Here is a 5,000-nt window from a genome sequence, read left to right as displayed (position 1 = left end):
CAATGTATTTACTTATCAATTTTGTTTATCTGTGTCATCTTATCTCATTTTATGATAATTTTTTTTAATACATATTTTCCGTTCAAAAAGATTCATATTTCAGTGTATTTACTTACTGATTTGGTTCATCTCCCTGTATCATCTTATCATCTCATTTCATAACAATTTTGTTAATATATTTTTCGGTCTAAAAAAAAAAATTCAATGTATTTACTTATTAATTCTGTTTTAACTCGCTTAATCAATTTATCTCATTTTATGATAATGTTTTCATATGTTTTTCGTTTTTCAAAAAACAAAAACAAACACACCAAAAAAAAAAAAAAAAAAAAAGAAGAAAAAAAAAGAAGAAAAAAGAAAAGAAAAAAAGTTCAATGTGTTTTACTTATTGACTTTGTTATCTCGCATAATCATCTTATCTCATTTTATGATGATGTTTTGCAAAAAAACCTGGGGCAGGCTCTGAAAGCCTGATCAAAGTGTTGGCTTTATCATACATAGCTAAGACAGCTTTCTTTTTTTGTTGTTGTTGTTGTTGTTTTTTTCTTTTCTTTTTTTTTTTTTGAAGCGGATGTGGTGTGTCGTTCGTGGATCATACCAAACGCTTTGACAAAAAAAAAGTGAGACTGAAAGTGAGACTGACGAGCTGGTGGCGAAGGTGATGACGACTCCCTAGCAGACCATGTTTCGTGTACACTTGTTGAGGATCCGATTCTTGCGATGTTCGTGCTTGTAAACGAGACACACTGCTAGGGGAATTGTTGTGTATAATTATGGCTATGATAAACCCCTAGAGTATGATGAACACCGAGAGTATGATGAACACCTACTAGAGTATGATGAACACCTACTAGAGTATGATGAACACCTACTAGAGTATGATGAACACCGAGAGTATGATGAACACCTACTAGAGTATGATGAACACCTACTAGAGTATGATGAACCCCTAAAGTATGATGAACACCTACTAGAGTATGATGAACACCTACTAGAGTATGATGAACCCCTAAAGTATGATGAACACCGAGAGTATGATGAACACCTACTAGAGTATGATGAACACCTAAAGTATGATAAACACCGAGAGTATGATGAACACCAACTAGAGTATGATGAACACCTACTAGAGTATGATGAACCCCTAAAGTATGATGAACACCAACTAGAGTATGATGAACACCTACTAGAGTATGATGAACCCCTAAAGTATGATGAACACCGAGAGTATGATGAACACCTACTAGAGTATGATGAACACCGAGAGTATGATGAACACCTACTAGAGTATGATGAACACCGAGAGTATGATGAACACCGAGAGTATGATGAACACCTACTAGAGTATGATGAACACCGAGAGTATGATGAACACCTACTAGAGTATGATGAACACCTACTAGAGTATGATGAACCCCTAAAGTATGATGAACACCTACTAGAGTATGATGAACACCTACTAGAGTATGATGAACACCTACTAGAGTATGATGAACCCCTAGAGTATGATGAACACCTACTAGAGTATGATGAACACCTACTAGAGTATGATGAACACCTAAAGTATGATGAACACCGAGAGTATGATGAACACCTACTAGAGTATGATGAACACCGAGAGTATGATGAACACCTACTGGAGTATGATGAACACCGAGAGTATGATGAACACCGAGAGTATGATGAACACCTACTAGAGTATGATGAACACCTACTAGAGTATGATGAACACCTAAAGTATGATGAACACCTAGAGTATGATGAACACCGAGAGTATGATAAACCCCTAAAGTATGATGAACACCGAGAGTATGATGAACACCGTGAGTATGATGAACACCTACTAGAGTATGATGAACACCTACTAGAGTATGATGAACACCTACTAGAGTATGATGAACACCTAGAGTATGATGAACACCTACTAGAGTATGATGAACACCTAAAGTATGATGAACACCGAGAGTATGATGAACACCTACTAGAGTATGATGAACACCTACTAGAGTATGATGAACCCCTAAAGTATGATGAACACCGAGAGTATGATGAACACCTACTGGAGTATGACGAACCCCTAAAGTATGATGAACACCGAGAGTATGATGAACACCTACTAGAGTATGATGAACACCTAGAGTATGATGAACACCTACTAGAGTATGATAAACCCCTAAAGTATGATGAACACCTAGAGTATGATGAACACCTACTAGAGTATGATGAACACCTACTAGAGTATGATGAACACCGAGGTTATGATGAACACCTACTGGAGTATGATGAACACCTACTAGAGTATGATGAACACCGAGAGTATGATGAACACCTACTAGAGTATGATGAACACCTAAAGTATGATGAACACCTACTGGAGTATGATGAACACTGAGAGTATGATGAACACCTAGAGTATGATAAACACCTAGAGTATGATAAACCCCTAAAGTATGATGAACACCGAGAGTATGATGAACACCTACTAGAGTATGATGAACACCGAGAGTACCATGAACACCTACTAGAGTATGATAAACACCTACAGTATGATGAACACCTACTAGAGTATGATGAACACCTACTGGAGTATGATAAACCCCTAAAGTATGATGAACACCTACTAGAGTATGATGAACACCTAGAGTATGATGAACACCTAGAGTATGATGAACACCGAGAGTATGATGAACACCTACTAGAGTATGATAAACCCCTAAAGTATGATGAACACCTACTAGAGTATGATGAACACTGAGAGTATGATGAACACCTAGAGTATGATAAACCCCTAGAGTATGATGAACCCCTAGAGTATGATGAACCCCTAGAGTATGATGAACACCTACTAGAGTATGATGAACCCCTAAAGTATGATGAACACCTACTAGAGTATGATGAACCCCTAAAGTATGATGAACCCCTAGAGTATGATGAACACCTAGAGTATGATAACCCCCTAGAGTATGATGAACACCTAGAGTATGACAGATCCCTAGGGTATGATGAACACCTGGCGAATGATAATCCCCTAGGTTATGATAAACCTCTAGGCTATGACAAACCCCTAAAGCCCCTGGCCTAGGCTATGGTAAACCCCTAGGGAATGATGAACACCTAGGGTATGATACACCCCTAGGGTAATGATAAACACCCAGGCTATGATAAACCCCTAGGCTATGATGAACCCTTAGGGGATGATGAACCAAACAGACAGACAGACAGACAGACAGAAACAGAGAGAGAGCGACAATCCAACTAAGAATACGATGGCAAGCATCAACTCACACACACACACACACACACACACACACACACTGTGCTAAACTCCAGCATGATTTTCGCAGGCACGCGCTCACACAAAACCACACGCATCCGCAAACTTTGCACGTGCGTGAGTGCTGTTGAGTTTTAGGGGGGTGAGCTGGGAGAGAAAGCGACGGGTTGTTAACTGTGAAGCTGGAAAAAAAAAATCTTGTGGAGACAGGCAGCGATTTGCTTTCCTCGCTTCTGCTGTTTGATTGTCGCCAAAAATGGCAGAGAAAATGGTGAAGGAAATGTCGAGAGCGGCGCACGCTTTCACTCACGGACATGCACACACGAACTGGCACACACACACACACACACATACACACACACGCGCGCGCGCGCGCGCGCGCGAGAGAGAGAGAGAGAGAGAGAGAGAGAGAGAGAGAGAGAAAGAGAAAGAAAACAGGCAGCCTGAGAGAGAGAGACAGACAGAGAGAGAGTGGGAGAGAGCGGGAGCGAGAGAGAGACACACAGAGAGACAGAGAGAGAGAGAGCGGGAGAGAGAGACAGAGACAGTGAGAGACTGGGAGCAAGAGAGAGACACACAGAGAGACAAAGAGAGCAAGAGAGAGAGAGGGAGCAAGAGAGAGAGAGAGAGAGAGAGAGAGAGAGAGAGAGTTGACACTTTGATACGTAATTTCCTTTGTGTAAGGTCCTTGGGACAAAAGTGATTAGTGTATTAAAAACTGGTTATCGAACGGCGAAAGAAACGACGTTAACAGCGTTTCACCCCAATTACCATCATCAAAATATTGCAAGCGGAAGGCTCTTATACTGAAGAGGTGAATGTTGACAAAGATACCACAATTCTGACGACGGAAGCTAAAGGTTGGGTCATTGAGACACCCACTGGACATCCGAGGGGTCTGTGTAGAGAAGAGAGGACTGGCCGTACTGAGTGAGTTAATCTTTTTTTCTTTTTTTTTCTGGAGTGGATCCGGTGTAAAGTCACCTATTGTAGACGCCCACGACCATCCACATAATTATATACTTTATAGAGAAATCAGTCCAAGGGTAACTAACTAACTGAGTGACTGACTGACTGACTGAATGACTGACTGACCAACTAACTCACTCGCTCACTGACTGAGTGACTGACTGACCATTTGTTTGTAGGGCCTCCAACCTATTTTCCAACTGTCTGAGGTTGTTTTTTTTTTATCTTCCAAATGCATGTTTACACATTCTTGCACGCTGAACTCTTTTCGAAAATAGAATCTGGTACAGTTTCTTTTCTCTCCTTCTGCCTCCCTCCCCCCCGCTCCCCCAACTCCCCCTTTTTATTTTCGTTTTCTCCCCCCCCCCACCCGCTCCTTCCACGACAGAATATTACTTTACCACTCACACACGATTCTTTGTCTGTTTCCTTCAATAACCAGTTAAAAAAAACACACCCAGCTAACTAAATCAATTCAGCTGAACTGGTTAACCTTGAACTCTCCACAACAGAACATTACTCTCCCGCTGACACACAGTTCTTTTTTCTGTCTGCTTCGATAACCAGTTTTTAATACACTAATTAAATTCATTAATGAATTCAGCTGACCTGCTTTTTTTCTTCTCCGTTCGTGGGCTGCAACTCCCACGTTCACTCGTATGTACACGAGTGGGTTTTTACGCGCGTGACCGTTTTTGGCCCCACCATGTAGGCAGCCATACTCCGTTTTCGAGGGTATATAAGCAGTTGTTATTAC

General features: G+C 40.9%; 1 pseudogene; it reads right to left on the bottom strand.

Annotated features, from left to right (window-relative positions):
* Positions 1 to 5,000, bottom strand: part of LOC143282296 (limbic system-associated membrane protein-like) — a 136,245-nt pseudogene that overhangs the window by 126,485 nt on the left and 4,760 nt on the right.

This window comes from Babylonia areolata, chromosome 5 (genome assembly GCF_041734735.1).
Source record: "Babylonia areolata isolate BAREFJ2019XMU chromosome 5, ASM4173473v1, whole genome shotgun sequence".
NCBI lineage: Eukaryota > Metazoa > Mollusca > Gastropoda > Neogastropoda > Buccinidae > Babylonia > Babylonia areolata.
The sequence above is the reverse complement of the archived record's forward strand: the minus strand, read 5'-3'. Positions and strand labels throughout refer to the sequence as shown.